A 13,255-nucleotide genomic window follows, 5' to 3' on the forward strand; every position below is an offset into this window, starting at 1 on the left:
GTCTGACCCTGGGCAAATCACTTTATTTATCTCACTTTCCTCGTTTGTAAAATGAGCTGGAAAAGGAAATGGAAAACCATGCAATATCTGCCAAGAAAACTCCAAATAGGGTCACAAAGTCAGACATGACTGAAACTACATGACTGAACAACAGCAAAGTACTCTGATGAGGATCTATAGACTACAATATCCTACAAGATTCTGAGAAAATAAAGGAAGAGTACAATAGAATTATAACAAGGAATGTTGGAACATACCAGACCCCGGTGGGCTTAAGGATTTTAGGTACTCTTGCTTCCCTACTGGAATGTGTTAAAAGATCCCTAAAAAGATCCCTTTCCATGGGCAAAAACTGGCTTGGCAGACCTTATCCCCAACTGATATTTTCCCATGGCTGTCCAGGAGCCAAAGTTGCACATGGATGAACATCTCTCCACCAGGCCCCATTCCTGACTGCTCTTTATCCAAGGTCTGAACTACTAGGTAACTTTCAGGTTCTCTTTCTTTCAGAGGGTAAGAGATTGTTGCAAGAAGTAAACACACAGAGCAGGATAATTTCAGAATGGCCTGGAGAGACTTATATGAACTAATGCTAAGTGAAATGAGCAGGACCATTATATACTTTATCAACAATACTATGTGATGATCACTTCTGATGAATGTGGCCCTTCCAACAATGAGATGAACCAAATCAGTTCCATTTGTTCAATAATAAAAAGAACCAGTGAAAGAACACTAGGAAATGAGAGTGAACCACAATATAGCATTTCCATTCCCTCTGTTTTTGTTTGCTTGCATTTTTGATTTCCTTCTCAGATTATTTTTACCTTATTTCTAAGTCCAATTTTTCTTGTGCAGCAAAATAACCATATGGATATGTATACATATGTTGTATTTAACATATACTTTAACATATTTAACATGTATTGATCTACCTGCCATCTAGGGAAGGGGGTGGGGGAAAGGAGGGGAAAAGCTGGAACAGAAGGTTTTGCAAGGGTCAATTCTGAAAAATTACCCATGCATATATCTTGTAAATAAAAGGCTATGAAAAACAAACAACAAACAAAAAGGAGTAAACACACCCTGCCACCAATATCACAGCTTTGGGGAAAAGTTCCAGTTGTTTCATCCTACTGTACTGTACTTCTAAATATCAATAAATACTAACAAAATGATAATGTTTATAAGAGTAATCACTGCATATAAGACCATATAAATTAGTTAAAATAAATAATATATTCTAACAATCCTAAATAAGTCAATCTAAATAATAGCTAGCAGTTTAAGGACCAGAGTGATAAAATTAGTAAGAACCTTCATTATTTCTTTTCTGGGATCTTTAGATATCCCTGGAGTTACTCAAAGGCTATAAACCACTATAAAAGTTGGAGACTTTGCCTTACTAGGCAGCCAAAGTAGGCAACTAGGTGGCACAATAGGTCAGAAAGACCTAAATTTGAATCTAGCCTCAGATATTTACCAGCTGTTTGACTTTGATCCAGTCACCTAAACTTTGCCTCAATTTCCACATTTATAAAATGGGAGTAATAACACCTATCTTAGGATTGTTGGGAGGAAAAATAATATCTATAAGTTACTTTGGGAACTTTAAAGCACTCCCAAAAGTTAAAAAAGAGACTCTTAGAACATTCAGTATAAATTCTATTGTTATCGTTGTAATTGTAACATTTATCACTATGTCTTGCTGCTTAATTTAATGTAGAAAGCAAGAAGTTATCTCTTCCCTCAGTTACGGCAAAAGTAGGAAGAAGGGACTTCAACAACCATCTAATTCAACTTATACATTTTAATAAATATGCTTTAATTATTAAAACAGAGCCAGACTAAACAAGTCAATTAAATGAGATGTGTTATACATGCATTTCTGTGCAAGAGCAGAACAGAGTCATTGAATCACTTTATATTACCTATTACAAGGACAGTATGTGTGCACATTTTGCCACTTCTGTATGAAACAATAGAGAGTTTCTATAGGCGTATAAAAACCAGCAACATAGTAAGACTGGGGTTTCTGCAGTTTTAACCTCGTGCAACAAATTTATAGGATGTGACAATAATTGTAATTCTTTGGAAGTTTAGAAATAACTTAGCACATAATTGATAAAGGTTATTAGTTAAAATTGGAAGTTGTCTGATGTTCTTTTTAGGTGACGTCTCACTCTTCCTAATCTTGTATCAGAATCTCTTTCTCTTCCATAAAGAGCAAATGATTCTCACTTCCCATTCTTTCCCTTCCCCTCTCCAACTCTACTGAAGGGAAGCTTTATGCTGCAATTATTAAGTAATTTCTCCAGTTGAAAAATTCTTAGCTATGACTCTGACAATAGCTTGGTTTCAAATAGGTCCAAAGTAGTTGGATTATGAATAAGTAAACAAATGTGTTTATGTTAATGAGGGTTTAGTGTTCTCTGAGAATGCACTTAGAATCATTTTATCTCCCAGGGCCTCTCTGGACCAGATTAGATGCTTCAAAAAAAAAAATCGATTACTGGCTTTTGCTAAGGCTTTATATTTTCCCTTTTCAAGAGAAGCAATATTGTTTTAAATAGACTTTGTTGTTATCTTATTGTTCAGCTGTGTCAAGTGCTCATGATCCCATGGACCATAGCAAGCTAGACCCTTGACCTAAGGGACTCATCTTCTGATGTCATGCATTTTAATACTACCTAAGGAGTTTTCTTGGCAAAAATACTGGGATGGTTTTTCATTTCCTTCTCCAGTGGATCACTTTGTCAGAACTCTCCACTATGACCTGCCTGTCTTGGGTAACTTTATACATCATAGCTCATACTTTCACAGAGCTGCTAAGCCCCTCTGCTAGGCAGTGATCCAGGAGGGGTTAATAAGCTTACCCACAAATTAATTTTCAGGCTCAAAGGGTAAACCTTCATTCTTGGAAGAGTTATTTATCAAATTCCAGCTTATGGGGGGAAATTATGAGTTCTTTTTTCTCTTAATGTTTTTCTCCCTCTAGCTTTCCCTGACAATTAAGAATAACAAATATTATTGCTATGCGAACTGTAATAAACACTTTTTATTATTATTATAGCCTTTTATTTACAAAACATATGCATGAGTAATTTTTCAACACTGACCCTTGAAAAACCTTTTGTTCCAACTTTTCCCCTCCTTTCCCCCACCCTCTCCCCTAGATGGCAGGTAGTTCAATATATATTAAATATGTTAAAATATATGTTAAATCCAATATATGCATACATATTTATACAGTTATCTTGCTGCACAAGAAAAATCAAATCTAGAAAGAAAGAAAAAAAACCTGAGAAAGAAAACAAAAATGCAAACAAACAACAACAGAAAGAGTGGAAATGCTATGTTGTGGTCCACACTCATTTCCCCATAGTTCTCTCTCTGGGTGTAGCTGACTCTCTTCATTGCTAAACAATTAGAAGTAGTTTGAATCATCTGATTGCTGAAGAGAGCCACATCCACCAGAATTGATCATCATATAATTTTGTTGTTGCTGTGTATAATGACCTCCTGGTTCTGCTCATTTCACTTAGCGTCAGTTCTTCTCCAAGCCTCTCTGAAATCATCCTGTTGGTCATTTCTTACAGAACAGTAGTATTCCATAACATTCTTATACTACAATTTATTCATCCATTTTCCAATTGATGGGCATCTATTCAATTTCCAGTATTTAGCCACAAAAAAACTGCTATAAACATTTCTGCACTGCAATAAATATTTTATAAGCATTTCAAGTATTTTAGTAATAATAAAAATAGCCACATGTATTGTATTTTTACCTTTCCTACCACAATGAGGTAAATTTGTTTTTTTTTTAAGTTTAAGTGATATTTGGTTTTGTATCACAGTCATTTCACCACTTATAAAGCAGAACTCTTGTGACAAGGAAAATCAGTTAAACAAAAACAACTGATAACAGTAACCATGTCTGACGATGTGTATAACATTTTGCTCCCATTTTGTTGAATTGATTCAGTTGTGCCTATCTCTTCATGACCTCACTTGGGGTTTTCTTAGCAAAGATATTATAGTAGTTTGTCATTTCCTTCTCTAAGTCATTTTTATAGATCAGGAACAGAGGCAAACAGGGTGAAGTGACTTTCCAAGGAACTCAGTTAACAAGTAAATATCTGAGGATGCATTTTAACTCACCAAGAAGAGTCTTCATTTTAACCACTGTATTACTTAGCTGCCTTGTCTCCACAGTCCTTTGTTTTATGTTGAGAGGAGGAATATTTATTTCATTATTTATTCACAGGGACATCCTTCTAAACTTAAAAAAAATCAATATTTAATTTCCTTTTGGTGATGTTTTCATATGCATTTCTATAGTCATTTTACCAATAAGCAGGGCCAGAAGAAACTATTCTCTTCTGGTCCTGTTTATTTTACTTTGTATCAGTTCATATAAGTTTCCTATATTTATCTGAATACTTCATATTTGTTATATCTTACTATGTAATAATAACAATAACAATAATAACATTACATTACTATATCCCATCATAAGCTTCTTTGTTATTACAAAAAGTACTTCTATGTTCTTTTTGTCTCTCTCTGATAACATAATAAATATAATAACATAATAGCAATTTCTATGTGCCAGATACTATACTATATACTTTATAGTTATTATCTCATTTGTTCCTCACAACAAACCTGAGAGATAGTTGCTGTTACTTACTATCTTCATTTTAGAGATAAGAAAACAGAGGCAGAGATTAAATGACTTCTCTAGGGTCACTCAGTAAGTATCTAAGACCAGATTTCAGTTCAGGTCTTTCTGATTCCAGGTTCAGCATACTTTTCTGGTATTTGCAGTTCTCTCTCTCTCTCTCTCTCTCTCTCTCTCTCTCTCTCTCTCTCTCTCTCTCTCTCTCTCTCTCTCTCTCTCTCTCTCCCTACTCCCAACTCTTTTGGTATCTTCCTTGCCTTTCAGTTTCCTTTTATGTGCCATATTCCTCCATTACACGGTGAGCTCCTTGCTTTCTTTTTTTACCTCATTTGTACATCCACTGCTTAACTTAACAAATGCTTGATGTTGAACTCCCTTCCTTCTTTCCCTCCATCCACCCTTCCTTCTTTTCCTTCCTTCTCTCCTTTCTTTTCTTTCTTTCCTTTCATTTTCCCCCTCCCCACCTTAGGATGTAATTCTTCTTGGTATATGCCTAATTACTTGCTTTTTGTAAAGAGGAAAAAAAAAACCAAAGAAGAAGTTAATTCCTCCTGAGTCTTTCAAGCTTGGATAGCATTTGAAGAAAAGTGGCTGAGTTCTCAAATGGAGAGTAATTTGTGCTGTCACAGTTCCAATTTTTTTATATCCTACAAAATAATTCAGGCCTCTACTTTATACCTCTGTGACTCTTTTACTTTCACAGGAAATCTGAATAAGTATCATTTCAACTTTGGTAGCATCTGGCATCTACTTCTCAGGGTTGGATATTTTCCCCCCTTTTCTTGAGCCAAACATTTTTTTAATTGAAGTAAACCTAGAAAACTAGAAAAACAACAACAAAAGGTTGGGATTTGCAGCAACTGCTTAGAGCTGCATGTGACATAAAACTGGATTATAATGTCATTCCCTAACTGACAGATCATTTAGTGTCTTGGAAGAGTCTGTTTTCACACTGCTGAAAGCTCTCACAGGGGAATTCTGTGGAGGCTCCTTATTGTCAGAGCTATTTTTCACCCAATTTGTTTCCAAATGATGTCTAACCTGAGGTCTTCCCACTGAGAGAGGTTTAAGCCATGATTAATGAGGAGTGTTTGGCCAGCCCCACCTGGGAAATGGCCCATCTGCAAACTCAGGTAAGATGTGGAGGCCTACAAGGCATCAGCTTGTGAATGGCACTCAGCTTCCCGTGGCTTGAGGCACTCTCACAGCAGCAGCAAGGTGTTCAGCATTAGTAGCTCAGTGTTTCCAAAGGCACTGAAGAGAAATGTCACTCATATGATTCTAGGTCTTTTGGGCGAAGGTGATCTTGAGCTTTAAAAAAAAAAGCCCCATTTCTTAATTTCCTTCATTTTCTGGATAATTTTCATAGGTAAAGTTTTAAAGACAGCATATTTTAACATTAAATTTGGAATCAGGAAAATCTGAATTCAAATCTAACCTTTGACACATACTATCTGACACCATTTAACCACTCAATTAACTCATCTGTAAAATGGGGATAAAAATAGCACCCACCTCACAAAGTTGTTGTGAGGTAATGAGATAATATTTGTAAAGCACTTTACAAGCCTTAAAGCTCTGTATGAATAGTAGCAATCACTATTATACAGTGCTATGTGTTTTTTATAAAGATATAATAATGCAAATGAGTTTGCTGAGGATGGCGTAAACATTTATAGTACTTTGTGACTGGATTTCATGGTGACAATAGAACACTAATTGTTCTATTAAATAGAACAGTACTAATATATTCCACAGAAGATTTAAAATGACTTAGTTTTACAATTAAGTTTATGAGTTACACAGAGAGCAGTAGAGAAGAGCATAGTAGGTATGACCAGGCTGTAACACATTGCAAATGATTGAGCAAGCAACATAAAAGATATTATTAGAGACCTATATGGAATGGGAAAAGATGTTGGTATCCCTAGGTAGTGAGGATAAAGGATAACTGATGGATGTTTTATATATTCTATTTTTATCCATGCAGTGAGACCCAGTATGATAAGGGAAAGAGAATTCAAAGTAGTGTTGGAAAACTTAAAACTCCATCTTCTTTCTTTGCTTTAGGAACATGTTGGCCATGCTCCCCAAAGGATTTATGGAAGAACATGGCTAATATTTGCATAACAGGGACAGGCATAGATGGCTTTCATGGTGAGAGATGCAGAGAATACTCATATTTATGGTATGACAAAATCAAAATTTGGTCCTTAAATCTTTAAATTACTTGTTATAAAATTAAAAGTGGTTAGTTTTTTTAAGTACAAATACAAAATTTAACATTTTGATCCTTCAATTAAATTTCAGGTCAGATTTTGCTGCGTAAGTACTGTTGAACTTTTGGGACATTTGAATAGTTTAGGGTCCTGAGGAAAAGAACATTTTTTTTTTCTTCAAGGAACAAAACATCAAAGATATGTAGAAAGTAGGATCCTTTTTGTTTGAGGACAAAATGAACTAAAATACAACTTTTATAATGTGTCCCAGATCTACCTCATATGTTGGGTTTGATAACTAGGGTTTGCCAGTGCCTAAATGGACTTTTTTTAGTCAAATCTCTTTTCTTCTTTGGTCTAATATGGAAATTCTAGTCTCAGCCCTTATCAGACTACTATCTCATTTAAATGGGACATCCTATGATTCCGTCTGTCAAGACTAAACCGTAACTGATCCAACTGTCTACAAATAAAACAGATTGTTTGCTAGGAACATTTATGACCCATAAAGAGTGAGAGTTTATACTGGCAAAGCAGTGCTTCTTGTAAACAACCAATATTCCTGGAATTTCAGCAGCTGACTTTGGATCAAGACATTTCTCTCTTGGTATTTGGCTTCATCAGTAGCTACTTTGAATGTTTTTTGCACCCAACTGTTGTGTGAAAGACTCTACCCATTGAGTTTGCCTATTATTCATCCTCCAAAACAATCCACACACTTTCTTTAACTACTTCTGTTGCCAGCAACATGTTTACTGTGATTTAGATGTCTATTATACGCATGAATGACTTGTCTACTTAATTTCATCAAAAAAATGAACCCTCCTAAGTGGCACAGATGCTGGTATGATGGTAATCAAATTAGTTTTTGGACAGGTTTATGGCCACTTGCTGTCAGTTAAGCTCTCTTTGGCTATCTTCACTCCTAATACAGTTTTGATGGTGATTAATGGCCCCATTAATACACTGTTTGTGCTATGATAGACCCAAACATTATGATCTTGTTTGCTGACCACAGATGATAATACATTTTTGTAAGATTCAGTTCTGAAAAATATAAGTTCTGAATCTGGTTTTGTACCCTTTGATTTCATTGAGTCATATGTACAAATAAATCTACATATGTGTATTTATTATGTTCTGTTACTATCAAAATAGTTTTGAATTTTATTTTCCTGAACACTTCAATCACTGATCTAATTATCTTTAATTCCATAAGATTTTTTTTAATATGAATTTTCTTTTGTACATAGTTCCTTCTGACTCCCATTTCCCCAATGTACCTTACAAGTTTTCATCTCTAAATTTCCAAATCCATTAATTTGAATAGTTTGTTGGATGTCTTTTAGCTGTTATTTGTCTAAGAGTTCCTAGACTGCTTCAATGATCATCAGTAAATTTCAAATCCAATTTCAAATTTTCAAACTCTTTTTTCATCTTTCTCCCACCACAACAATCAGGACTTTTAAAATCTTTATCTTCATCATTCTCTTGTCATAGCATGGTGAATTCCACACAGAGGATGTGGATTAATGAGAGCAGGTTCATTTGGATTCCACTGTGCTGCTAAAGAAGCGAGAACAAAATGGTGGCCTTATAGGCTAAACCATGGTTAACACATTTGGAATGTTTACACAGCTTTTTAATGTTTAAACAAACATGGTTTTTTTATAATGAAATTGAGTTTCCTCCTGCCCATTTTTGATTTTTATGTTCATCTGTGCACTTGCCTAAACTCCACCCACTTGCTGCTATGCAAATACATATTATGCAAATTTTTTTTCATTCTGAATTGGGTGAGTTGAGCAGATGCCCATTTTAGCACAAAGAGTCTTCAGGAAAATGGCTTGAACAGACAACTATCAGTGACAAATTACCAAAATATATATAAAGAGACATGTTTCATTTTGACACAGATATACACTTGTATGTGTTGAGTGTATCTTTTTGATTCTAAGAAAGGAAATCTGAGGTTATTTTTATAAATAAGGGTAAATACTGAGCCACAGCTCCTAAACTAAACAGTGAATCTTCAGACTAGCCCCAAAGCACTGGACAACTGTGGTGGATCTTTGAACCTATTAATTTATTGTAATCTCCCTTCACTTAAGTAAATATGATCCCAGCTGTCTAGTAAATTGCTTTTATCTAACATATCTCTACTGACAGTTTCATCTTCTCAGTAGACTCAGTTACCACAGCAAAATCTATATTAAATTCATTTACTTCAAAACCTTTAATTTAATTTAAAACCTCTAATGCTTTCTCAGGCCAAATTTCTAAAGAAATACTTTTGATATGCACATTTAGAGATTCATTGTTTGAAAGCAATTCTAAGGATAAAAAAAGAAGATAGGAGATGGAAGGAAGGGCATGAAAGTGAGATTTTAAGAATTAAAACAGGGAAGAATTTAAAGAAGTTTATACAGAAGTATAACAGGAAGAAGAAAATAGTTGCAAGAAAGAATATTTTAGGATCATATATTCTATTTTCTTCCTTTTTAAACTCATGCTCTTGCTAAGTTTCTCCTTTGAAATTAAATTCTGTCATATTTGTGTACTATTGTTTTATCCCTGTTATTAGATTGTAAGCTCATTGAAGACAAGGACACTGTCATATCTACTTTTCTCTCCTCAACATTTAGCAAAGTGTCTTTTATGTAGAAAATTATTGAGATTAATTAAATTCAGAAAAAATCTACTTGAGGCTGCATCAAAGAATTATGACATTTAAAAGCTAGAAAAGATCTCAAAGAACAGCTCATCCAACCTGTGTCTAAGAATCCCTTGCACAATATCCCAAATAAATGGTTGTCTGGCAAGCCATATACTATATGCCTCATCTAAATTATTGATAATCATTCAAAAAACTGAATATTTAACAGTATTTCCTTGCCAATACCTAGGCTATCTATTGAATCTAATGGATAATTTGATTTACTCATCTTACTAATCATCTTACCAAGTTATCAGTTATTTTGATGGGTAGTATGACCATTGAATGATTTTATTCTTTAGATAGTATTCATAGTGATAAGCATTTTAACCAACTTCAAAGAGTGACATTTGTATGGTATTGTTAACCTGACCTTTGACTTTTTTTCATTTAGTAAAAATGTGTGGCAAAAGCATTGTTATAATTGACTTCAAAATATACTATAAACAGGTAGCTCTTTGCACCAGATTCAAAAATTGATTTCAATAGAATATGATGAGAAGAAACATTATTTAATAGCAATGTATTTGAAAAAAAGATTCAATATATATTCATCATATGAAAAAATTCACATATATATATATATACATACAGAGAGAGAGAGAAAGAGAGAGAGAGAGAGAGAGAGAGAGAGAGAGAGAGAGAGAGAGAGAGAGAGAGAGAGAGAGAGAGAGGAGAGAGGAAAAGGGGGAGGGGGAGAGGAAGGGGGGAGAGGAAGAGGGAGAAAGGGAGAGGGGGAGAGGAAGAAGAAGAGGGAGAAGGGGAGAGGAAGAAGAAGAGGGAGGAGAGGGAGAGGGGGAAAAGGAGAGGAAGAGAGAGAAGAAGAGAGTGAGAGGAAGAGGGAGAAAGGGAGAGGGGGAGAGGGAGAGGGAGAGGGAGATGAAGACTAGGTAAAGTGGCCACTCTGCTTCATTTCTTAGCTAGTCTTAATCACTGACTGGGCATTGAGTTAGTCAAACTGAGAGCTGTTAAAGAGCTAAGTTTAAAAAGCTTAAAAAGGCCAAGCTCTCCTACTGCATCCAAGGCCATCTTAAGTTATCCTGATCTATATCTGGCCATTGCACCCAGATGGCTATGCAAGAGTGCAGGTGACCTTGCACAGCCCCTCCTCTCTTAAATCCAATTCACCTGCATGTTATGGAATACCTCCCTGACATTGTAGTTCTGTTGAAGAACAAAGAACAAACAACAGCTTAGCCTGACCTGAATATTCCTTGAACACATCTTTTAAAAACCCCTGCATTGATTAGACTGTAAGCTCCATGAGTGCAGGGACCATGTAACCCTCAGAGCCCAATATAATGCCTTGTATGTATTTAATAAATTCAAGAAACATTTGCTGAATAAATAAATAAATCTAAGATCTTGTGATCTGCATTTTTTGTAACCTCCATAATATCCAGCATAGGGCCTTGCTCATAATAATAGTTGCTCAATAAATATTTGTTGATTGATTGATTGTGCTATTCCAAACAACATAAGCCAGTTATTACATTTAAGCTATTTACTCGCTTTGATTTCACACTTAATGGACAGACACAAAGAATGAATTATATGTCTGCTCCACTATTTTCACTTAATAGCAGCTCTTGCCTTTGCCTGAGATGACAGATGGAATATTTTATTAAAGTTGAGGATGCAGTAGAAAGAACCTGCCAAGATGGGATGAAATAGATGCCCCGCCAACTTATGGAGCCAGCAAGTGAAGTGGAAAGATTATAGGAGATGAAGTCAGGAAGATGTGGCTTTGAGTCCCACCTCCAACACTTTCTATCTTTGGACAATTTATTTAAACTCTCCATGACTTAGTTTCCTCATCTCTACAATGGGAAATTATAATACTTGTAGCATATCCCTGACAGGGTTATTATAAGGTTCAAGTAAGGTAATATTATATATGTGTGTGTGTGTGTGTATGTGTGTGTGTGTATGTGTGTGTATGTGTATAATATAAAACCTTTAACAAAGTTTTAACTTCTTTATCAAGAGTTTTTATCATTTTTGTGTGTGGCATAGACCCCCTGTGGAAGTCTAGCAAAGCCAGTGGACCCGTTCTCAGAATAATATTTTTGGTGGCATTCATAATTGAAGGAGAGGTTTCAGTTGGAAGAGTGAAAATAAAGATGTATTTCTTTCCACTGGGGTTGATGGACACCCCAAAATCTATTCATTGTTGGATCCCAGATTAAAAACTGCCCTTATCTCTAAAGAACAGCTAATATTATTAAAGTCATGGTCGGAATCATGAACTCTTTGCAAGTTCTATCCATTCAATTAGACTACAGATATTTTGAGTACAGGGAATGTGTATTTGTCTTATTTGCAATCTTGGAAACTGGTCTATTGTCCATTGTTTTGTTTTGTTTTGTTTTGATTTTACTCAGAGGTGCCTAATAAATGCTTATGAAGGTGAATTAGCAAATCCCTACTCCCTGAGGTAAAACTTGATGCACCAGATTAGAAGGGAGAGTCTACAAAAACATATAAATAGACCTTTCTTCAGTATACAGGATATTGAATAAGTGTCATTAGGGTTCAAATTGATCAATCAACAAACATTTTAAGCATCTACCATATGTTTAATGCTGTACTAGGTGCTAAGGAGAAAGACAAAAATGAAAACACCACTGTCCTAAGAGAGTTTGCATTCTATCAGGGGAAACACTATGTCTACATACATATGTTGAAAAAGAAAAATACAAGATAATTTCAAAGCAGGGGAAGCACTATTACCTGGAGAGTGGGTGAGATCAGGGAAGGCCACAGGTAACACCTGAACTGAGCCTTGAAGGAAATTAGGGATTCTAAGAAGCAAAGGGAAAAGAGACAGCATTCTTGGCACAGTAGATAGTCTGTGAAAAGATAAAAAGGCTAGAAATAGAATATTTGTGTGAGAAACAGCAAAAAGGCCAATTGGAACCAACTGGACGCATCTTTAGAATGTGCATAAAAGTGCTATGTAATGAGCCTGGAGTAAGCTTGTAAAAGGCCCTAAATACTAAATGAGAGAGCTTTAATGCTATCCTAGAGGCGGAAGGGCAACATTGGAGCACACTAGACAGAAGTGTGTGAGTTAGCCACATGCTGTGCACTGTTAAGTTCAGGAAAGAAGAGAGTGATCTGACAGGTGACTGTGTGAGTGGGGAGGGGGCTTGATAAACACACACACACACACACACACACACACACTATACATCACAATCACACACACACTACATACACACACCACACACATACAGACATACACCACAATCACACATACATTATATACACACACAAACCACACACACACTACACATACACCACAAACACACACCACACTCACACACACCTGCCTACACATATACACAACTACCATGAATATTTTCATAAAGGAAAATAAGAGAACTGAGGCTATTCTGTGGCATCCAGCAGCAGTGAAAACACTCCTGAATCAGTTACTGCTTGCACTGTGAGTTATTTATTTTCAGAACCACCATGAAGTTTTCAGTTGGAACATAAACCAAGTCCAGATAGGTAGACAACTAAGTGCCAGGTTTAGAGTCAGGAGGACTCTAGGAAGCCATCCTCAGACACATCCTAGCTCGGTGGCTCTGGGCAAAAGTCACTTAGCCCTGTTTGCCTAGTTTCTTT

This window comes from Antechinus flavipes, chromosome 4 (assembly GCF_016432865.1).
Source record: "Antechinus flavipes isolate AdamAnt ecotype Samford, QLD, Australia chromosome 4, AdamAnt_v2, whole genome shotgun sequence".
Taxonomy (NCBI): Eukaryota; Metazoa; Chordata; class Mammalia; order Dasyuromorphia; family Dasyuridae; genus Antechinus; species Antechinus flavipes.